The sequence below is a fragment of the Phodopus roborovskii genome, unplaced genomic scaffold, assembly GCF_943737965.1.
Source record: "Phodopus roborovskii unplaced genomic scaffold, PHOROB, whole genome shotgun sequence".
Taxonomy (NCBI): domain Eukaryota; kingdom Metazoa; phylum Chordata; class Mammalia; order Rodentia; family Cricetidae; genus Phodopus; species Phodopus roborovskii.
The window spans coordinates 34,114,388-34,139,425 of record NW_026126525.1 but is presented as its reverse complement, the minus strand read 5'-3'; the positions used below and the strand labels follow the sequence as shown (position 1 = coordinate 34,139,425).

Below are 25,038 nucleotides of genomic sequence, written 5' to 3'. Positions count from 1 at the left end.
ACTACCATTTATTACAGTGAGAGTATCTACCTTCTGAACTACTCAATCATTTCATCACCCTATGAAGAAGATATTTAAGAAGCCCACATTTACCTACTGACCTTTTTTCCCACTTGGATGGGAACTGTACAGAGATTCCCTTAAGGGTTTTAGGCAGAAATGTTCAAATAAAGAGAAAGCTGCACTTCAACTCCTGAAAGCTTGGCAGTCTGCCAGCAAATTAAAAAGGCTCTGCAGGCTCTGCAGCTCTGCAGGCTGGAGGTTGTTCAGGTGAGAAAGTGCTTGCTTTGCAAACCTGAGGACCTGAATTTGATCCCCAGAGCCTATACCTAGAGAAATACCAGCTTGGAGGCATAGACTTGTAACCCCAGCACTGAGAAGGCAGAGGCTGGTGGATCCCTGGAGCTCACTGGCCAACCCACTTAAGCTATTCAGTGAGTTCTGGGCCAGTGAGAGACTCTACCTGAAAAATAAAATAAAAGAGTGGACAGATTTTTGAGGAACCACACCCAGATACTTATTGTCTTCTGACCTCCATAAAAGCATGAATGCACTCCTGCTGCACACGCATGCAAATGCACACAACAAACACACAAACAAGACCTGAAATTCAGACTCTGGAAACCACTTTATCAAACTGAAATATTTGTAAAAGGTGGACAATAAAAATGAAGCTCAGGAATTGGACTGAGTGGATCAAAGAGATTGTAAAGACCATGAAGAGCTGTGTTTAGATCCCAGCACTTACATAATATGCCAATGGATCTTGGCAACCCCCTACACCATGAAGAGCAGAAACGGGAGAATCTCTGGGGCTTGATGACTGCCAGCCTGGTTCCAAGCTCAACAAGAGACCTCATCTCAAAGTCACAAAGAGAGTGATGCAGCAGGACATCTGGCATCCCCCTGCCTCTGTGTACACACAGATGTCAGTGAGGCTTAGAGAGGCTACACTGAAGCCCCTGGCAACTCTGTGACTACACTGAAGTTTGGATGCTCTGTACTTCTTCATTCTACAATAGAAACTCTTGAGTCATTCTCACTTATACTGACTGAAGATAAGCAACTGGAAATAATAGGGAAAGGCTATTGGGCTTTCACCTATAAAGTAACTCAAGGGCCAATGTAGTGTCACACGCCTTTAAAACCAGCACTCTGGAGACAGAGCCAGGCAGATTTCTATGAGTTCAAGGTCAACCTGGTCTACAGAGTGAGTTGTAGGATAGTAGGAACTACATAGAGTAGACCCTATCTCCAAACACACTTACACACACACACACACACACACACACACACACACAGAATTCAAAATACATGGTCATGTGTTCTTGAGTTGTGAGGGTGGAGGTACAACTCTACTATTGACTGTACCTACAGCTCTGTGTGAAATAGGGTTTGACTGTGTAACCTAAGCTGGCCCTGTGCTTACATCCTTCCTGTCTCAGTCCTCAAAGCATGAGGGTTCCAGGCATGTGCCTCCATGCCCAGCAGAAGCTCTCAACAAACGAGGTTGTCTTCTGTTTGTGTTGACCTTACTGAGGAACTGAACCCAAGGCTATGAATTTTCTGGGCATGTGCACTGGGCCACTTAGCCACACATCTTGAAGATTACAGACCACCTGCTAAGTTGATTGGGATGACTCTTTGTAAAGAAACATCTTTCTTTATCCAAGGCCATGCTAGGAATGCTCCATGACAATCCAACCCTGATAAAAAGTTCCTGCAGCCCCAAAAGAAGGAAAAATAGAAGCTCAGACCATCTCTATTGCTAAAGCATTTTGAAAACAATAAAAATGTAAATGTTATGCTTTTATCAATTCTTGGAAAATTCTGCACATACATATAATGTGATTTTATTGCATTCATCCCCACTCCTACCTCTAACTTCTCGCAGATCTACCCCTTCCCTTTAAAAAATAGTCCACTGTCCTTTAAAAAATAGTCCACTGATTCCACTGGCCAGACATGCTGCAGTGAGCAAGGAGGGCGGCGACTGGGTCCTGCTCCACTGGAGACTTTAGTCTTTGTGATCTTGTACACCAGCGGTTGGAAAAACCATACTAGGCAAAGAACTTGCATCAAGATCAGGACTGAAGTACGTTAATGTGGGTAATTTAGCTCAACAAGTCTGATCACTGGATATCAAGGAGTCTGCCAAGATGGCTTTTCCCAAGAGCATGCCGAAAGATGCACAGATTATGACACAAATCCTGAAGGATATGGGGATTACAGAATATGAGCCCAGAGTTATAAATCAGATGTTGGAGTTTGCCTTTTGATATGTGACCACAATTCTAAATGATGCTAAAAGTTATTAAAGCCATGCTTAGAAAGCTACTGTTGATGCAGATGATGTGCAATTGGCCATCCAGTGCCTTGCGGACAAGTCTTTCACTTCTCCTCCCCCCAAGAGATTTTTTATTAGATATTGCAAGACAAAGCCATTTATAAAGCCATACACAGATCCTAGATCGCCACCTGATAGGTACTGTTTAACTGCTCCAAACTATAGGCTTACGTCTTTGTTAAAAAAAAAAAAAAAAAAAAAAAAAAAGGCATCTACTCTGCAGGAAGAACAACAGGACCCAGGTTAAGTGTCGGTTCAGTTTCTAGGAGACCAAGTACTCCCACACTGGGTACACCAACTCTAGAAACCATGTCTTTCTCAACTAAAGTAGGCACCCCAATGTTCCTCACAGGAGAAAGGTTTACAGTATAGATGCCTGCTTCTCAGTCCTGAACTGTGAAAACTTCAATTTCTGCAACATCAGCATTTCAGAATGTTCTGATTAATCCATCACTAATTGGGTCCAAAACAATCTTATTTCTACTAATATGGTATCCCAAAATACAGCCAATGAGTCAGCAAATGCACTGATGATGATGATGACGACTTGGTCTTGTATCCGTTGCACTTAAATTAAACAACCATGTTAGATGTTTTAAAGCTGTATTTTAGAAAATGGTATTTATAGCCCTGCGGTGGTGGTGCACGCCTTTAATCTCAGCACTCAGGAAACAGAGGCAAGTGTATCTCTGTGAGTTCAAGACCAGCCTGGTCTACAAGAGCTCGTTCCAGGACAGGCTCCAAAGCAACACAGAGAAACCCAGTCTGGGAAAACCAAAAAAAAAAAAAAAAAAAAAAAAAAAAAAAAAAAAAAAAGTAATATGCTTTTCAATTGAAATGTTCAGATGTTCAGTTTTAGTAGAACTAGTAATGGTTTCTCATCAGCCTTTATGCATACAAATAAAATTGTCATTTATCCAAAAAAAAAGCCCACTGAGTTAATTTTGTACCATGCATATATTCATGGGTGTGGGGCCATGTTGTGAAATATTACTTTAACTGTGTAAAGCTGTTACATTTGTTTATGATGTCTTTGCTAATGATACAAAAATGTGTTACATTTGTTTCACCTTGCCTGCCTAAGGCACCTGATTGATCTAATAAAGAGCTAAACCTCCAGTAGCTAGGCAGAGAAAGGCTAGGTGGGACTGGCTGGCAGAGAGAATAAATAAGAGGAGGAATCTAGGCTGGGGGGTGGGGTGGGGAGGGGGAAGAGAGGGAAGTGCCAGCCAGTCAACCAGATTAGAGAAGTAGTGAAAGTAAGATATACAGAAGTAAAGAAAGGTAAAAAGCCGCAAGGCAAAACATTGATGGAGAGAAACAACCTATGTTAAGTTATAAGAGCTAGTGGGACAAGCATAAGGCTGAGCATTCATAACTAATAAGTCTCCATGTCTTGACTTGGGTGCTAGTTTTTGGCCCAAAAGGAGGCCTTCTAGAGGGCCATCCCCTGGAGGATAGTTGGATCAGGAGCCACCCTTAAAGAAAACTGACTTCCTCTCCCAGTAGCCATCAACTATCAATAGCTTCTCAGCCATGGGGTGGGGGGGATTGTGAGCCCTCCATGCTGGAATGTTGGCTGACTGGACTTTGCGCTAGCAACCAGGGCTGCTATGAGTTCATGAGTTCAGAAGACACTGTTTGGTTCAACCTCTGACTCCATCTCCACAACCATCCCTGAGCCTTGATGGGAGTGTGCATGATATAGATACCCCATGAATGACTGAGTGCTCCACAGGCTCTGGTTTTCCGGGCTTTGACCAGTTTTAAGCTACTATGTTAACTGTTGTCGACTACACAAAGAAACCTCTTTCATGGTATCTGAAGCCTGCACTAAAAGCTCATTTGCCATAGCATAAATTCCAAACAGGCTCAGCTGTGGCTAGAAAAGATAAGGGGGTCCTGAAGTAGCATTGGTTGCAGTTACCATTAGAACCTAGAGGGCAAAATGTCCTTTGTCAAGTTCCTTGGTCAAGCCCACATCAGCCTAAACTTTAGCTATGTTCTGATAATATTTCAGTTAGTTAAAAAAAATAAGAAAGGAAGGAAGAAACAAAGAAAGAAAGGAAGGAAGGAAGAAAGGAAGAAAGAAAGAAAGGAAAGAAACAGCAATGAGAAATTGACAGATAAAGAATTGGTGCTTTTATTATAGCCACTTCATTCCTGATGCTTATAAAACCATCCCAGTCAAAAGCTCAGGCCCATGCTCAACACAGTGAGCAGTCAGCAGAGTGAAGACTCGTGCTGGGGACCTGGCAAGCTCCAAGCCCCAAAAGGTAAATTGCCAGGAGGGAGACTTCCCATGTCAGAAAATCCTGGAAGACCAGAGTTAGCAGTTTGAACTTAATTTATTGAGCCAAGGGCAAGGCAGGAATCAGGCTATACTAAGTGGAGAACTCAGAAATAAATAAGTAGGTAAATAAATAAATAAATAAATAAATAAACCCTCAGTGGTCATGATAAATAATATTATAGGTCAATCTTAAAAAATAAAATAAAATCAGCTCACTGTAGACCTTCCAGTTCTTTTTATGTTATTTTTAGAAATAATTTTTTACTGAAACCAGGAACAGGATTATAGACAGTAAACAAGGCAGGATATAAGCCAACACAGCAATGTGGGGGAGTCTTATCTCTTCAATGAAGCTAGAGGAAAACCCTGACTGGGGAAGGATGAGGTGAAGCCTAAGGACAGCTGCCATGCAATTCATGTTGCTTTGTTACATAGTTTTAATCTAGTGACACTGTTACACAAAGAACTTAAAGCATAAAACACTTGAAATTATAGGACAAATGAGAAGAACTTGTAAATAATTTTGTTTTAGATTTTCATGATATATTTTGGTAATAAAGCTTTGTCTTTTGAAAAGAAAATGCTCATAAAATGGATTTTACTGCCCTTCTCTAGACAAGCAAAGCAACAGGGTTTATTTATATGCTTAGTATCAGGGTTTTCCTGTGTGATCTGCCAGTAGGCATCATATGTGCATTCTCTGGGGTTATTTCTGCCTTTATAAACATTCACCCAGCTAATACACTTATATTTTTTTTCTTTAAAACCCCTCTTTACCTTAATTATTCAAACAGATTTTTTTTCCAGAAATTCTATGAAACATTTTAGAATGTGCCCATTTACTCTCGCTGACTGGAAGGACTTTCAGCCCATTGTGCTATACAATACCCTACTGTGTGTGTATAACCCAAACTACTTCTAGGCTATTTTTACCACACAGGCTCACACTGCTTCGAGCATTTTAATTAAATCAAACAAATAACCAATGGCTAATGTGGCCAGCAAGCAGCCATTCACTGAGAGCAGGAGAGCAGATTGTCTGGAAACTGAGCCTCAATCTTTTTGTTAGCACAGCCCTTTTGGGTTTCCTCGACTTAATGTTATTAGAGCACCTCTCTCTCTCCACCTGCCTTGGATTGACCAGGCTTCCCTGGCCCAGTGAATATTTAGGTTTCCAATTAGGTGTTCCCAGATACAGCTGCCCTGCCTTAACTGTTTGTCCTTTCCCATCAGTGAACTTAATGTTTTGATCCATTGTGTTTTTCCTTTGTTGTAACTTCTTATTCAGGCTTCCAGTTCAGGGGTTTTCCGATTTTAGCATCAGGCATGCTTGTCATCTGTGTGTGTTACGGCATGGCAATGTCCTTATCTTGGCTTCCTATCATCTTTCCTTGATCCTGGGAATGGACGAAGCCCTTGTGTCTAATAAGTCATTTGCCTCAGCAGGTCCCAAATGACCAAGAGATGAGGCTGGGACAGATTAGCATGGTAATCTCATTCTGATGGATAAAATTAGCAAAGCTATCCCCCCACAAATGGAGAGCTGCCATTGGCGAACTGCTGCGCTTAGAATCAATTACTAAATTACTTTGAGCTCTAAGTTGACATTAACAGAAAAAAATTGCCATCGACCAAAGGGAAATAAGATAAAGAATATGCGATCATTAAATCTCTCGCTACTATTCACGAATGTGACTCACAAGAATGATACACAAAACAGGGTGGAATTTAATTTTTAACAGTGCCCCCTGTCAACATTTCATCCCAAGCTTTTCTGTGGCCTGTGAGTCTGCCCTGGCCTTTCCCATTTATTTGCAATGGAAGGAGAAAAAGAGGTAGGGAGGGGAGGGAAAGGGCTGCGTCAGCCGTCAGCCCACACCCCCAGCTAGCTCACCAGTCAAACAGAACTGGCAGGATGCTTTCTGGGCCCATGAGAGCATCAGTGAAAGCCTGGTGTCATCCTGATGCCCCCTCCTGACCCACCCCCACAATAACAGGCAAAGCTGTGTCCCTCCTCAGTTTGTACCCAGCCAATCTGCCAGTGACATACATGATGGCTGTAATCATTTCTTCAGATCACCACTGGTACTCTCAGCTTTTCCCGGAAGGCGTTTAAAACTTGCATGGCATTGCTAATTAACATAAGTACTCCATCTTAAAAAAAAAAAAGCCTCCTTCTACTCAGAAATGCATCTTTGTCCTTGTTTTCATAAAGAAATAGTTGTAATGATGGCACAACGCAGGAAATTATGAAAAGGAAGAAACTTTGAAATAGTTGGGGTTTTTTGGTTTGTTTTTTTTTTTTTTTTTTTTTTTGTTTTTTTTTTTTTAACTAAGTGAGGGCCTGGGGAATCCCAGTGGCATAGTAATTGTTAATATTATTAGCACAGTATACATATCAGCTGTCTAGATATTATGAGGACTTGAATTCAATCTCTGTTGGGGGAGTCAGGGTCAACATCATTAGCTATATATCTTGTCTGGGTTTCCATATACATGCCTTAGGGCACATGCCTGCCATACACATCTCTATAGATGGTATAACCATAGGACGTTCACTGTGGCCCATCGCACGCATCAGTAATAGACAACAAGCTTTTGTTTATCTGAAGGTTTACTGGAATTAACTGATTAGTGTCAACTTGACACAATAACTTTTGTCTACAACACAGTAGATCATTTTGATGGGTTTATTGATGGAGTGTGTGGTCTAATGTAAATTGTAGGAGAAGTTGAATTTAGATAAAGTCTGGTACATTTGTCTTAAGAGCAAACTGAAAAAGCTGTTTGTAAATGCACTCTTGACAAGACACCCTCTGCAGTCTTATGGATGTTGCAATAGTAATTGTGATATTAATAATAATAATTACGAGGCAGAGTGGTAATTGAAATGTATGCAATTCAGTGGCTGGCAAATGCATCTTTAAGAGGACACATTTTGTGCTCTTACAGATATTGCAACCAAATTGTGATATTAATAACAACGATTAGAAGGGAGATTTGTAAGTGAAATGTAAGCAATCCATTCTGAAATTAAACTTGGAACACAAGACCATTAAAAGGGAATTATAAAATAAGGCTAGGTTGTTTCGGGTGACAGGGACTTCTCATGTAAAAAACTGCCTGTGAAAGTGGCAGAGAAATGAAATGAGAGCAAGTGGGAATCTACCCATGTACACAAAATTTTCAAATAACTGCAAATAAAGCGAATTCAAAAGCCAAGTTCTAATTCGGGAGCAATTAAAAATGATCTTGAGTTGTAAGGGCTTGTTTGTTGATGGAATGTCAGCAACACATCAATTCAAAAAGCTGTGTACACAATTGATATGAGACCTGGGCCAACTGAACCATTGAGCAATTATAACCATAACTGTTGCTAGTGATCTAAAAACCCCTACATCAAATAGTTTTGAGAAACAATTCACTTTTTAAATTTTTCTGACTGCTAAATGAACTAAAATGAACAGTTGCAAATTTTTGCATCTAAATTATAGAAAAAGAAATGATATCTCGCTTCGGTCACATAAGAATGACAGAGTTTAATCTTCAAGAGGAGAAATTCAGTGAAAGGACTGGCAGTTGAGAAATCTCTTAAAATAAAAGCCATGGTGCAGACACTTGGCAAAGGGCGCCGTTTAACCCTAAAATCACTCCCTACTATTAGGATGTAAGTTTATTCTGGTTTTGTTTTTATCTTTTAATCTACAATGACAAGTTTTATTGAAACAAGATCACTGTGAGACACAGTGGGCTGCAAGATGGACTCTTCTGAGATCTGGTATTGCCTACCTCAGCCTGGTTTTAGGAGACTATTTTCTATTTGTCCTAATGAGAATATACTACACTTGCGAGTGTCTAGGACATACACATTGGTTTTTGTTTTTTTTTTTTTTTTTTTGAGATAAAGACTTGATATGTAGCTTAAACTGGCCTAGAACTCCTGTTTCTCTTGCCTTAGGATTCTCAATGCTTTTGTCTGCATGTGTGTCTGCAAAGTGTGCCTGTTCCTAGCTCCCCTGCAACTGCATTCCATTGTAAAGACCAATCACACAGAACTGCAGATTCTTATGCGGAGGTCTCCCAGGATCCCTTTCTTCTGTTCTGGATTCTCAAGATTGAAAGGGGACTGGGTTAGGACAAATGACAACAGAATAAAATAGCTTCTATCTATGACTTTAAACATACACAGAAGAGGGGGGAGGGGAAGGGGAGGGAGAGAAGGGGAAGGTAGGAGGAGCAATAGGAGAGACCCATCATAAAGGACTCCTGCCCTCTTCGCTCCAGCTAGATAGATCCTCTGTCTAGAAGAAAAAGTCACAGGAGGGTCATCACTAGCCCCAGTATCCTTCAAACAAAAAGGTCTAGGGCTGGCAAATCTAGAAAAACAAAGAAATCTGGAGAAAGGAAGGGAGAGCTAGCAAATCAAACCACCAGCAGATATCACAAACATCAGCAGATATCACAAAAATAGTCTGGAGTGTTTTCGCCCCAAATGAGAGACAAGATTGCTATGTTTATGAGGATGGCAGCATCATCGTGGCACACGGACTGTTTGATGGGCAAGGTACTCAAAGTTGCTTTATTGGTTCTGCTATTCTTTAAGACAGAATCAGTCGATCAGCACCATTTTCTGGATAGGAGAACTAAGTCCTGCCCAGTTAAATAGCACAGCTCTAGGTTACATGGGTGGAGACAGGGCTTTACGCTTAGCCCAGAGTTCAGAGAAACACCGATTTGAACTGTTCCACTCACTCACCCTTTGTGTGCCTTCCTAGGCTGTGTTCACCAAGCCCTGCCCCACCAGGGGTAACCTGAGACAACAGGGAGAGTCAAAGGGTCTCTGTGTCTGTGAATCAGAGCCCAGGCTAGAGGGTCCATCAGTCTGTCCTTGGGCCTTGTCTAAAGCTGTAGCCTCCTTCTGACAATCATTAACAGAGACAGATGCCAAGGGTTTCTGAAGGCAAAAAGATCTAGGGCTCAGCTTTTGGGGGGGGCAGTGTTGTTAAGGACAGGGGCATCTTTCACCCCTTGTTACCTCTCTAGGTTCCTTAGACCACAGAGCAAGGATAAGTGATGAAGAAAGGGAAAGAGCGAGAAAGGGGGGGAGAAAGGGAGGTTACAGCAAACCATGATTCAACCATATTTCCTTCCTGTGTCTAAGAAGGTTCTGGTGCTTAGTGGTTTTGAAAAGAACTGTGGACTCCTGAGGTTAATAAATGGGTGGTAACTGGATGTAGGAAAGGACAAAGCACAGGCTCTTCTCTTTTCTTCATGTACAGCCCCTGTGTTTGTGCTTCTTAATTTCCAGGGTGCTGGCTTTGAGCCTCGGCACATTGCATAGCCAGGACCCAGCTTGTACCTGGTCCCTTCTTGCAAAATGGCACTGATTTGGCTCTCTATCTCACTTCAGGGTGCTACAATAGAATATTCTTCCTGATCCTGTCTGGGCTTTAAATAATTGGGTATCTTGGCTATTTTGTTCTCTACAATACAAGGAAGAACAAAAAAATGGAGTGAATAATAAGACATCATTTTGACATTTCAGGTGTTGCAAAGGTAATTTAATAATTGTAATAAATGTTTAGAATACAAGGCCAAATATACAAAATAGTTATTATAAAGCATAAATTCTGATTATACCTTATCTGAGTAACTGAGTAAGGAATTTGGAATCCAGAGCATGGCTTGGACTCTGCCCCTCACAAGCTGTGTGGCTTTGACCAGTCCCTGTACTGTCTAAGCATTTACTTTCTTGCCTATAAGAACAACAGTAGCCAATATAAATGGCTATTGGGAGAATTAAATAGGATGGTATGTTTGAAGCTTTGCATTAGGCCTACTATAAGCATGTGAGAGGGGGAAAGTGTCTATTTGGTTTTCAATTTGTAATTCCATGTCATAATCCATTATTGAGGGAGGTTAGGGTAAGGATTCAAGTGAGAACTTGAAGCAGAAACCCTGAAGCAAAGCTGCTTGCTGACTTGCTTAAACTTCACTATCAACCCAGGTCCACCTGCTTACTCACAGTGGGCCAGGTCCTTCTACATCAATCAGCAATCAAGACAGTCCCTCATAGGCATACCCATAGATCAAACTTATAAAGACAATTGTTCAACTGATACTACTCCCCATCACCAGAAGATTCTAGGCTGTCAAGTTGACATGTAGCTATGACACCCATCAAAACTTCAGGAGGAGATACCCAGTAAGGCTTAGGAATTCCTGAAGTCAGATAGGCACCATTTATCTGAGCTCAATCTAATGAGACTTCAGGGTTCATTCATGTGAGATGGACACTTCTTGAGCTAAGGCCCACCATATGGGTAAAATAAAAAAAAAAATCTACCTATTAACAGACATGGTAGCACATATCTGTAACCTCAGCATTTAGGAGGCAGAAGCAGGAAGATCATTCCAAATGAAGAGCAACCTAGTAAGTTCTGCGACAGACAGGGCTACTGAACAAGACCCCATCAAAAACAAACCTACTTGCTATCAAGTAAAATTAAATGTTCAGTTGATGGATGCCAGTGAAGCCAACCTGTTTTGTATGTTTTTTATGATGGTAGGGTCCACTACACTTGGTTGTTAACAGAGTGCTTCTTTGGTTACTGGAAGCTTATATTAGCCAGAGAGATCTGAGCAAGAGGTCTTGCTGTCACTCCTTTTCTCTTTGCTGAAAAGATACCACAAAGCCCAGATGGACTGGTACAGATAAAAGTGCTGCACACACACACACACACACACACACACACACACACACACACACACACACACACGAAATGCTTACTCAGGAAAGAGGAAGAGAAATTTATGACTATTTATTTTTCAGGATGGGATAAAGCCCCCAAAGCTTGGCTCATTCTGGGAAAGGGCATTGCCACTGAGCAGAACCCCTCTGCAGAAATCACAACTAGCATGGGGGTACACACATGTAATCCCACCACTCAGAATTCAGGAGGTTCAGGCAGGAGGATCAGAAGTTCAAGGTCATCTTTGGATACTTAGCAAGCACAGGGCAAAGTTGAGCTGCTATGTGAGAGCCCCCACCCTCAAAAGAAAAAGCAGTTCTAAGATTAAATATGTGACATTATTTAAGTAGGATGATGACTTTATCTGCACAAGTGTCTGAGAAAATTAGAGGGTCATTTCTATTCAGTTCTGTTGGGCTATCCACTGGTGACAGTAGGACCTGGGGGGGGGAGTTTAGGAGCTGTGACTACCTAGAGATATGTGTAGGGTTCTGAGTTGGAGTGTGTTGTGGGACAGGTAAATCAAGCTGACCCCATGGGTGGTCCCTTGCCCATCCTCCCCTCTACTAGGCGCCACACAAAGAGGAGACAGAGCCTCACATAGGACAGTGTTGTTCTCACCCTGTGGGAACAAAGGAGAGGCACAGTTTTTGAAAGTGCTGGAGTGTCTGAGGCACTCACACTGGTGAGGAGCAAAGAAAGAGTTCCAAACACAGGACATCCTGGCACCAGAAATAAGGGAGATGAACGTTCAACAGAGGGAAATCCAAGGGAAGGAAAAATATTAAAACTGATTTATCCCAATTATGTACTCCTCCTTTGTAGAAACACAAAGAAACATGGAGTCTAATTTGGGCTCTTTTTGCTTTGATAACCAGTAAGGGGGAAAAATCGCTTTGGGGGGGACACGGAGGGATTGGTTTTGTTTGAAATCCTATTAAGAGAATAAAGTAAATATCACGTCAGCTAGGACCCTGGCACTTTTCTTATGGACAAAGCACACGTTGTAAGTTTTTCTTTTTTGTTTTGTGTGCATCTTGTTATTTGATAATTTAATAGCCATGTGCTCATCACCTGATCTTTCTCTTCTGGGGAAAGAACATAAACTCACCTAAGGTCATGACTGATGTAATTTGAAGGACAATACCATCTCATCCATTTCTGTGACATGTATATTTTGTTCTGAAATAATTAAAACATTTAATCCCAGAATTCCCTTTCTGCCCCTTAATGTGTCATCTCCTTAACCCGGGCTGTGTGAGCAGTACAAAGTGCTTGAACTGGATTCAAGGTTTATTGTAGACAGTATCAAAGTGTGTGTGAGAGAGATGGAGCACCATCCATTTCCTGTCAGGCATTTGCCTTAATGACATTTCCCCTTCTACTTAGGCTTTTCATTATCTGCTGTGTGTCTTCGGCAGCACGATAAAGTCATAACCAACATGAAATGACTGGTACGATCCTCGGAGGAAACTTCATTTTTCATCCATATTTGGGCCTTTCTTGAAACCAATTGGAAAGGAATGAAACATTTCCTCCCTTCCTACCAAAAGCTCCCCTCTAACTTCCTACAGCCTTTGGAAAGGAAACCCCTGGTTGCTAAGGCCTTGGGAACAGTGGGGATGGGGGAATCTGTAAGTGCCAATACTTTGAAAAAGAGCGATTCCCTCCAGCCACAGACCTTGCAGTTGCTGCATACTGGCCTCATTTCCTTCTCCTTCCTCCCTCTGACTTCCTTCCCTAGGTACACTGATGTTTTGGGTCAATTCTAATTGCGTTTGTTTGGAGCATTAGAGCACACAGAGTTCTCTGTTTCAACAGGCATTATTTTCAAGACTATAAGCATGGTCCTCTCCCCCTTTTCTCCCTCTTTTACAGAGATTTCCTGAAGGTAAAAAGAGTTTAGACAGAATCAGTAGGAACCCCGGGCCGTGGTCCCAAAACCACATAGGCCCTTGTTAGGGTTGCAATCTCAGGCCTTGCTCAGTCCACCAGAATCTGCAACATAACTGTCACTCATTAGAACATTTCCGTTTAAAAAGGACTGCCTTAGGCCAAACTGAGTAGAATAAAACAGATCTGTGTGCAAAAGCTTAGTTACAGACACACAGTAATACTCAAAATGACTATGGTCTCCTAAGAATGCGGTAATGAGGCATACACAATTTAAATATTTGCTGTTTTCTACCATGCTTCCCAAGTGCATAAAAGAGAATTTATTTTTTTAAGTGTCCCAAAAAATATTTATAAAGATTTGTCTGGCAGAAACTGAGGAAACGGAACAAATATTAACACAAGAGATATCAAATGTCCAGGGGCAGTGACTAAGTTGCATCCTGGGGGCACTGAACTCACCCATCCACCCAATGCCTGCCACACAGGGTCCTTCTACTCCTAGATAATTTCCAAACAAACTGACCAACCAGAAAAAGCTAAGCCCACATTCAGAAGACCTTTGAGTGTGAGTCAAGTTACCATGCTCTGAAGCTCAGGGCTTGACTTGCAAAGCACTGTGGTTTGGGTCTGTACCCCAAAGGTTTTAGACTGGAAATGTGGTCACCAATTGGATCATGTTGAGAAGCAGTGGGACTTTTAATAGCTGGATGCTGGAGAGATAGCTCTGGAGTTAAGAGTACCTGTTGCTTTTGCAGAGGACCTGGGTTCAGTTCTAGTTCCAGGGGACCCAGCACTGCTCCCTGACCTCTGAGGGTACTAGGCATCTGTGTGGTGAGCATACATACATGCATGCAAAATGTTCCTATGGATAAAGTTAATCCTAAAATCAAAACAAAGGTGCTGTGAACTTTGGGGATTTATTGGGTCTTTGGTGGGTACCTACTTTAGAGATTAATGTGATTCCTGTGGGATGCCTGAGGGAGCTGTTAAAAAAAAAAAAAAAAAAAAAGAATATGATTAGCATCATTTTCAGCTCTGGCTCCCTATCCTAACATTTACTCTCTTCTTCTAGTAAACATTCCTCTACACTGATATCTTCTGAGAGGGTTTGGGATGGGGTGGGGTGGGATGGAGTTGGATGGGTTTTCGGTGGGATGGGGTGGGATCCAACAATGTGGAGTCCAACCAGTGGAACTTGAACTTTCAGCCTCAAGAACTGTGAGCTAAATTAACTTTTCTCTTTATATTACCTAGCCTTGAGTATTCAGTTATAGCATCAGAAAATGAACTAGCAGAATGCAAATAGCTGGGTACTGTCATCTCCCTTTTCCTGGAAGAAGAGACTTAACAGAAGGCAAAATTTTCTGTTTTCAAACCGTGATGCCATCAGGATAACTGAGTATTCTAACTCCACTTAGGAAACTCAACTAGGTTAATGAAACTGGCCGACAAAGAGTAATGTGTTAGAGGCAAATGACTTTCATGGAAATAATTTACTGAAACTGCAAGCTAATCCTAGCCCTTTCTCTTGAAAGAATTGGCAGATCATCCAAGCAGATCTCTCTAAATTGGCAGAAAGCACCTAGCTCCTGTTTTAACATCAATAGATATGCTCACTTTTAACTAAGCAATGCACTAACTGCATTGATTTTTTTTTTTTTTTTTTTTTAAGACAAAGCTGAAGGTTTTAAGAAAATATTCAGAGGACACTCACGGGGGTGGGGGAGGGATGGGATTTTGCTATCCTTGGGCACACCTCTGCTGGGGTCATTCATAGCCCTTTCTACCTCAATGCTGACAGTAGTGCTAACCTTTGGCCACTTGGCTGAACTGTCCTAGTCCCTCTTGTGCCCAAGCACTCTCACAAGATGCCAGGGGTACAAGTTCTTGCTCAGGGTCCAACAGCTGTCAGAGCAGATGGCTGGGGATTTGTACACTGTGGCCCGAGCATCATCCTTTAGCTCTAAGGCACCAGGAACAATTTGACAAATTAGATTAACTGAGGACAATATGCTGCTAGCCTGGAACACTCACGTTATACTTTCACACACTTCCGTGTGCTCTTTTCATGGGCCCCGGGGCAGAAGATATTAGCCACTACTCTGGTCACCCTTGGCTGCCTCTTTTGTCTTCCTGCGTGTGAGTCACAGGTGGAGACAGCTTGTTCATGAGTGTGATGTTCAGACCACTCCTAGTCCTGCCACCAAGAAGTGTGGCTTCCCATGCCATGCACGTGATGGCTTATGTGTCCATTCCAAAGTCTAACTACTTTGTGAAACAAAAATATAAGCTAGAGAAATCTTCTTTTTCCAACTTTCAGTTGTTGCCCTGGTGGACACCACATGGGTAACTTTCAAAGTGCTTTGTGCTTTGAAACAGCATGTGTGTCCTTGGGTTTGTGAAAGGTGGCAGTTGCTGAGTGGGGGGATAATGGGAAGCCCTGGGAGTCTGTGGGATTCCTGAGGGAGCTGCAAGTCGCTATGAATAGCCTGGCTTTCCCTGAGGAGACTCACAGAGGAGCCCCCTGCTGTGCCCTCTAGTTCTCCACTTGATGAAGGAGACAAGCCCAGGGCTCCAGAGGTTGGGAAGGGCTCAAGGAGGAGGCCCATTAGGGGACAGGCTTTCTTGTGTCCAGATTCCACTTGGGTGACCCTGAGGAGAGAGACTGCTGGCTCTTATCCAGGGCCACAATGCCCCATTTACAAGCTGCAATTAGTCTCAAACAAAATTTGTGCAATACACCACTAACTGTCAGCTCAAGAGGTTGAAAGTTCAGTCCTGGGGAGGTCAGGGTGCCTTCCAAGGGGCTGATAATTTTGCTCACCGCTTCCCCTCCCCCACCACAGTGGGGACCCAGTGGTGGGGAGAGAACACATTCCAGACTAGAATGCCCACGAAGCCCAATGCTCATGGTTCTCAGGCAGCTGGTACAGCAGGAAGATGTACGCCTTATACAGTGGCCTTTCCATCACAGAAGTGACTTAGTTTATATTAAATATTAAATGTAGCCGTATGGAATTTTTTTAAGCCAGAAGAGTCTAAAACCATGAACAGTTCTTTGCCAAGTCAAAATGTGCAACCAGTTCTTCTGAAAGGACAACAAAGAGCCTATTTTACCTTTAAACACCAGAGCCAGAACACAGGAAAAGGCTACAATTAGCTAACTGACGAACAATGGGGTTAATCAATAGTGGGTGGTCATTAGGAAGATGGCATACATTAACTCTACTAAGGCACTTGGGTGTGAAACATGCTCTTCTTGTTGTAATATGGCATTTTAAGCTCCCAGTTTATCTTCATTCTCATCTGCAGGGCTCTGTACCTCCGTGTAAACCATGAGGAATCTGCTCCTTCCTTCCCCTGCACCCTGATGTGAGAATGTTGCAATTACCTTGCACATCAGAGAAATGGAGGGCATGTCCATTTAGAGGCAGGAGTTCTCCTCGTGTGTGTTTATTTACCTATTTATCCTTATGGACATGCAACCTTTGCGAATTGCGTTATGTGGAATCCCTTAGAAGAAAGTAAAATTAATAATTACAGTTACCTGGAGAAGACATCCACATCATGTGTTTCAGTCCACGGCACCCAATCAATCACTAATCACTAACACCAGGTCTAAGTCAGACGAACACTGATGGGTTTTTACAAACTTTCAGTCAGTACTAAAGCTGATATGCCCACTAAGTCCACCCAGAAAGGCACTCACTGGAAGACAGAACATGACCCCAGGCAGGAGGAGGCCGGACTGGCCACTCTATCCCTGGCCTGCTTATAGGACTCATGCAACATAGAGACCCCAATGCTTTTGCACATCTCTTCCAAGCTCCCAAATAGACCAAACACAGATTTCCAAATGTAAGAGCGATAGGGACATTTAGTCTCCCAGAGATGAGCATCTCTCCTTCCCCTCTCCTCTTTGCAATCATCAAAAACCACTGCTCTCACTCAGAGGGACGTACGTGTTCTTAGAAACAGCATTTCTCTTCTCTTCCTCCCTTCATACACCCACCTCGGTACCCTACCCCAACTCAGCCCTAGCAACACAGCAGTAACTGTGCACAGTGGGCAGAGATCCTGGACCAGACCATAACGCTCCATGATGAATTAATGAGATACCTCCCATCACCTGTGGGTAATTTTTTTCTAATTAAGTTAATTGGATTTTTTATTATAAAAGGAGTACATGCTCATTATTAAAACATTTGAAAAACAGAAAAGTGGGAAGTTGGAAGGAAAAAAAAAAAAAAGCCCACAGGTGGGTAATTACAGTCCCAGAATTATTAGTCATTTTGACTGGGCTCTGGGTGATTTACGAAAGAGCTTTCCGCAGTCAACTACTGTTCTATTTCTAGTTCACCTCCCGAGTCTCCCCTAAGTCAATGCCAGAGCTGTGTGGCACCGTTCCCTTGGAGAAGGCAAATTCTCTCTTCCTTAACCTCATGCCCACTTAAAGCTTCAAGGTGGAGGAAGTATGCTGCTCCTCACAGTTGACTGGCACACAAGCTGGCACATGCATTCAGCCTGTTTTCTCCAGGCAAGCTTTGGACTCAGGAACAAAGGGCAAAGAAGTATCATCTGTACCTGCCTTAACTCAGTGAGAAAATAGCAGCCAACCTTGGCAAAGCAGTGTCACAAAAACCAAATGCCTACTGTCCCACACCTTCTCACTTATCACTTGATAAGGATCCAGTCAAGAAACCAAGGGTTCTGGCTTCTCTTAGCACTGAGAAGTGAATTGAAAAGTGTCACTGAATTCTTATGAGAGAGGATAACAGGCCAGCAGACAAGAAGGAAACAGGAAACATTTGACATTTTTTTTTATTGTCCTCTGCATTTCATTGGCTCTTGACACATTATGTTTCACTGAAATATAGAATATATATTTATATATAAATATTATTATATGTATACACACACACACACACACACACACACACACACACATATATATATATATATATATATATATATATATATATATAGCCATACTGCTGACTAATGCAATTAGAGTGACAAAGCTCAGTTGTGTTCTGTACACCAAGTCACAAACTTTTGACCCATTTTAGAAATAACTTCTTAAAAAACTCTCAGTGGCGTACTTACATTATCTGGTTAACACAGCCACTAGAATGAATTCAAGGCTGCCTTGATAATTACTGTGACTGCAAGAGCCCTGGGGCTCACAGCTTCTAAGCCACATGAGGGCGTGGCTTGGTTAACTTTGTCCAGTAACGCTGAACAATGCTTTAACACATCTAGTACAGGCAAGAGGCCTCAAATAGTGGTTTTGTCAAATACATGTCCACATGGCTATGGCAAGTCCAGGGCACAGATCAGGGTGGGACCCAGGAGACTTTTTCGGCATACTGAGCATAGCTTATAAACCAACACTTGGTTTCAGGAAAGTCAAAGGAAACTGCAGATACATTGTTTGCCCTCATCCCCACCCCCCACCCCTGCCCTCCTTTCTTTGTTCAGTCAGGATCTCACTATGTAGCCTTGGCTGGCCTGGAACTCCATGTAGACCAGACTGGCTTTGACCTCAGAGATCCAACTGCCTGTGCCTCTGCCTCTTGAGTGTTGAAATCAAAGTTGTGTAACACTGTACTTGGCAAAGGTGAGGTAATATCTTCATCAGGAAAATGTCCCAGCATATGGTGCCATGTTTATTTCTCCTTTGTAGACAGTAGAGTAATATTAGAATATTTAGAAGCATCTTGAAAAACACAATAAAGCCTATGTAACATGGTTGAAGTAATCTGTGACCACTCACACAATGTACAACGACTAAAACACAATGAAGTGTGTTTATTAAAGAAATGGGTGAATGGGTGGCCTTTGTTTACCAGTCACTTGGGGGCTCACACTGATGCAGTGGCTTCTCTGTCCTAGCTACTAAAAGGAAAAAGGGTACACAGATTCCCCGCTCATCTTCCTACTCCCACCAACCAACCAGGCATCAAACAAATTTGAAAAGATTGCATCTACCCTGTATAGGTATGATGTTTTCTCTGTTACTCCATAAATGATACAGTATAATAGATATTCACAGGGCACTTGTATTAAGCTTATAAATAGAGCTGGGTATGGTGAGACATACCTGTGATTTCAACACATAGGAAGCTGCCACAGGCAGATCCCAAGATCCCAAGTTCAAGGACAGCTAGTGCTATACAGTGAATTCTTGTCCAAAAAAAAAAAAAAAAAAAAAAGCTGGAGAGATGACTCAGCAGTTAAAAGCATGGGCTACTCTTTTAAAAGACTGGGGCTCAGTTCCTAGCAATTACCTGTACCTCCAGTCTCCAGGGATCTGATGCTCTCTTCTGGCTTCCTCAAGTACCAGGTACACATGTAATGCATTGGCATACATGCAGACAAAAATCCCCATACACGTAAAATAAACAAATAAAGTTAATAATGATAATAATACTATTATTATGAATAAGTTGTCTGTCAAGAGATTGGGAACACTATTGTGTGTTAGTTTCTCTTGCTGCATTGAGAATCTCTTCATGTTTAATGGTTGGAAGGGAAGCTTGATTATGGATTCTTTACTGTAACCTTGGTTGAGTCAAAACTAGCTTCTTGGTTTTGTCTTTCTGTCCCTGGGCTCTGCATCTCCCCCTAGGTTTGAAATGTTCTCTCTAGCTGTCTGTGAACAAGCTCTCCACCACTGTGACTGTCCCAAACCTCAAATGCTATTGCAAAGTTATGTGATGTCATCTGAGATTTTTTTTTAAAAGTTGGTCTTTTTTCCCCCTCCATTAACTGTATTTTCAAATATCCTAATTTTAAAGTCACTAATTCTTTCCTCCTTTTTATGTCTCTTTCTGTGTCTGTGGATTACTTCTATTATGTCATTAAATTTGCTTAGAGCATTTCTCTGATCAGAGACTTCTGCTTAGTTTTAAACTTCTGTCTCTCTTTCTCTCTAGTGTTACTAGAGATCAAGGTAAATAAATGTTTGACAAACATTTAGTCACAGAACTACATCTTAAGCCCTATTTGAAATTTTTACTTGTTTGAATGCCTCTGTTAAGATTTTTCCATTAAGAGTACGGAATTACACCTCTGTATTTTCTTGAAACCCACAGAATTATTAAAGCCACTGATTTTAATTCCCCATCTAAGAGTTTGGTCACAGTTACTACTCTCCTCTGAAACCATTCTTGGCTGGTGAACAACATCATTTGGGCATTGAACAACCAAAAACCTCATAGTTTCCGCTAGTGAATTTCTTCCTTCAAGAAGGCCACACAACTAGGCTTCTTGAGGATGGCCTAAGCTTCCCCAAATAGCAGCACCAATTGGGGACTGGGCATTCAAATATCTGAGCCTATAGTGGACATTTTCATTCAAACTACCATAATAAAGAAAAGTAAAGCCGGGAGATTGGGGTCTCCATATGGGGTTCCCTGCAATGCTGATGTCCAATGCCAGTTCTCTTGTACAATGCCAACACTGAAGCTGTCCCAAGTCTCTATCTATATGCAGGGAATGATCTGCCCAGTGTTAGGCTCTTACTAGCCCCACTGTGAGTTCCAAGGAAAAGCTTTATGCTATATTAATCCTTTGTCTTGTTACTGCAACAAAATACCAGACAAAAATGATTTGGAAAGCAAAGGTTGATTTTGTTTAACAGTTTAATGGTACGGTCTATCATGTCAGGAAAGTTACACCAGGAGCCTGAAGTAGCTGGTCACACTGTGTCCACTGCTGTGAAATAATCCTTTTCTACACTGTGAAGATATGTTGCTCTCATTGTTAATAATTGGCTGATTGTCCCATAGCTAGGCAGGATTTTCAGGGCAGAGAACGCTGGGAAGGAGGGCAGAGTCTGGGAGTCAAGAGAGCCAGATTCAGAAGAAGCAACATGAGAAGTTCTTAGTTGAGGTAAATGGGCCTCATGGCAGCACACATATAGATGAGGAAAAATGTGGGTTAAGTTGTAAGAGCTAGTGAAAAACAAGTTCAAACTATTAGCCAAGCACTTATAATTAATTATAAGCCTCTGTGTGGTTATCTGGGAACTGGCTGGTAGGACAGAAAAGTCTGCCCACAGTCCACAGTTGGGAAGCAGGCAGTAATGAACACTGCTGCTCAGCTTTCTTTCTTAAGCAGTCCTGTACCCCATCCATGGGACAGTGCAGGCCCACTTTTAGGGTAGGTGTCCCCACTCTGGTAATCTAATCTAGTTAATCATGCATTGGCATGCCAAGAGGCTTGTTTCTTTGGTACTTCCCGATCCTATCATGTTGATGATCAATATTAATCCTCACATATGGTAATTACCCTGGCTTCACCTCTTCATCTGCAGTAATGTTGACACAAGCAACTTGATTTTTGTTTCAGCAGCTTTGGTATTTCTTTCACACAAGAAGATGGATGTCCATGCATGGAACTTATGCCTTGGGCAATACTGAATTTGTTATAAATACAGTCTAATCTCTTGTTCTTGTTGCATGAAATCACAGCACCACAGTGTCTTGGGACAGGAAGCAAAATGGAAGTCATATAACTTCACTCATTCTTTTTTGTAGCTAAAAAAAAAAAGTCAAAACCCCTAATTGGCTTATAGTGTAGCTGGAGAACACAAACTAACAATGGTCACGGAAGTGGGGGATGGCAACCTTGACTTTCTGAAAACATTTCATTATGCAGAAATTATGTTCAGAGCACTCCTCTTGTGATATTACTCTACTTTTAGAAATGTTGTCATCAACAAAGATTAAGGTTGAAATGATTGTCCTTCTTAGTTATTATAAATGATTGGTTAGATGATCTACTCCTGCTATTGAGAGGCAGAGTCAAGAAAGGAAAGTGAAATGTCCACAGAAACAAGGGGCAATGGAAAAGGGGAGAAAAAAGGAAGGGTCTATAGAGAGAATATACTCAATCCATAATACATACTTGAATGAGAAGAAAAGTGGAAAAAAATTGTATACGTTCCCCTTGATTTTTCGTGGCCTTGGGACTGACTTTGATAGACAAAATACAGCTCAATCAATATGTATAATTTACAAGATTGGATCCCACACAATCTTCAGCTTCTAAATTCATAGCTTGATACATTCCTTCTTAGAACATCCCTCCCTTTCATGAGGTCAGTGGAAGAGAGTCAAGACACTGTGGCCAAGGGACCTGACAAAGTTTCAGCCTTCAGCCTCACCCACTGATGACATGAGTGAGAACTCGTAGATGATGTGGAAATGTCAAATATGTAATAAGTTCAGAGCCCAGCGGAAAGGACAGAGCTAAAGAAATAGATGTGTAAACCACTGGCTAAGGATGCCACTTAAGTTTCTATGGAAGATAAGAATGCTTAGTGGGTAAATAAATAAGTAAATTTAAAAAAAAAAAAAAAAAGAATGCTTAGTGGGAAACTATAAACCAAAACCCAAAGAGCTCCAAATCAAGTCCCCATTACCCAAACAGTGGGTAAGAGAGAAAGTAGTGGCAGAGGAGACTGAAAATGATCAGTCAACCATAAAGAAGAAAAGTCAGACACAAAGAATAGCCCCTCAACAGGAAAAGGTCTTGCAAGGACAAATAGCTGAACTGCTTGAGGTATCTTGAGAGCTCAGTTAAGTCAATGTTTCTGTTATTTAGGCCAAATGCCTGACTTGTTTCTCTCATTCCCCTGTCCATGTGAGTTCTCCAGAGTTTGCCTGAGTGACCTCCTGACATGACAGCTGGGCTTCCTGATGAGCAAAGAACTAAGAGTCAGGAGGCTATTGCACCCTCTACATAACCTCCAAAGCCATGCACCATTCCTGCTACCATCACACTTGTACTGTTGACCACTGCTACATGGCCAAAGCCCAGGAAAAACAAGCACTGGCATATGTCCTTCAGCTTCAGATTCAACAGATCATTTTTTGTTCCATCCAAGTCTGAGGGAAGCAAGGAGAGTTAGAGCCGCCATTTCTTGAGCTATGCAACTCAAGTACTGAGTTAATAGGATGAAGTTAAGCCAAATTTACTAGCTCATTTGACATCTTGTAAAAACCACCTGAAATAGATTCTGCTCTTGTCCCCATTTTATCAGCCAGGAAAGTAAGCCACAGAGCAAGTGACTATGCACATAGTAGGTGGAGGAGTCAGGATGCTGGCTCCTCTGCATTCTAGAGACAATCCTCTAATCCAGTGGTCCTCAACCTTCCCAATGCTGTGATCCTTTAATACAGTGCCTCATGTTGTGGTGACCCCCAACCATAAAACTACTTCATTGCTACTTAATGACTATAATTTTGCTACTGTTATGAATCATGATGTAACATCTGATATGCAGAATATCTGATGTGTAACCCCTCCCCCAAGGGGTCACAACCAACAGGTTGAGAACCATTGCTCTAATCTATGTTGCCCTGCCTCTCTTTACACGACCTCTCCATCAACAAACACATCTCCCCCAGGGACAGAAATACAAAATATCTTCTAGTTTCAGGGGGCTGAGAGACCCTGCCATGTGCACTGGATTCCATGGTATGCTTTATGGACATTTCTTCCTATAAAAATAATACAGTATAAAACCACTACTGGCTTTGTCTTTGCCTCAAGCCTCTGTCAAATATAAATAAATAGACATGGCCACATTCACTGAAGATCAGTTTTATTGTTACAATGTTCAGTGAAATATTTAATTCCTGAAGAGTTGGTCAAGGTGAACAAAAATATTGAAATAGATGGGTTCAGTCAAAGAAGGAGAGTTACAGCATGAAAACATTTCACATTTCACATTCCATTCTATCTTTAGCTGGTGAAGAGCCACCAAGGCGATTGACAGCAATTTTTATTTTAAACAAACAACTTCTGAGAGCTTTCCTGGGACTGTTGCATTTTGTGTCTGTTTCAGACAAGTAGAAACTGCTTGTGTGAACAACCCTCACGTGCTTAGTGTTTTGGGCCTCAGTTTCTCTTATGGACTTATTGGATGACTTCTGAGGTCCATTCTAGCTCTAAAGTGACTCCACATAAAGAAACCATGATCCTGAGACACTACAAATTTACTGAACCATACAAAAAGTTTTCTATTTTGTTCCTCCAGCTCCCCCCCACAAAAAAAAATTGACAATAGTGAGTTGAAGGCTACACTTGGGGGAAAAAAGAAAGGGAAAAAAGTGCAATACTACACTTGCTAAATATACTTGAAAATAGATGGGAAGGTGTCCTTTTTTTAAAAAAAAGGAGATATATGTGTTTGCTGCATTGGGGATATAAAATATTGCCTTCTAATAAGAAATGACTAAAGTAAACAGTAAGCTGGTAGATTAGAAGACACAGCCAACACTCATTAAGATATATTACTCAGAGACAGTGTGCTAGTAAGCTATCTGGAAAAACTAAAGGAGGGTGGAAAAGAAGATGAGGTAAGTGGAACAAATGAAGATGGTATTTGCAGACAGAAATGATGCAAGATCAGGTCATTGGGAGGAACCAGACTGCCTCCATCCAAGCATCCTCCAACTCTGGAATCCCTGCTCAGTCACACTCTGTGACTTTTAGCCCTGCTTTCCTATTTCCTCTGCTTCAGAGCTACAGCTGGTACCCAGAGCTTCTGAGTAGCTGATAGGGGAGCTGTAGATGTAGTCTAGTATACTCTTTCTTTCTTGCCACTACATCCCTCCAGCAGATCTAGGCCAGCATCTGTGTCTCCCAAGGACTGAACCTCCAAGCACCCCAGCAGGAGAGGAAGCTGAAATAGAGGACAGAATGAGTCAGAGAGAAAGCATGTGTGGAGATGCGGA

At 41.8% G+C, this 25,038-nt stretch overlaps 1 pseudogene; it reads left to right on the top strand.

Annotated features, from left to right (window-relative positions):
- Positions 1-2,153: 2,153 nt before the first annotated feature.
- On the top strand, positions 2,154-2,919 carry LOC127232136 (transcription initiation factor TFIID subunit 9-like; annotated as a pseudogene).
- Positions 2,920-25,038: the final 22,119 nt, after the last annotated feature.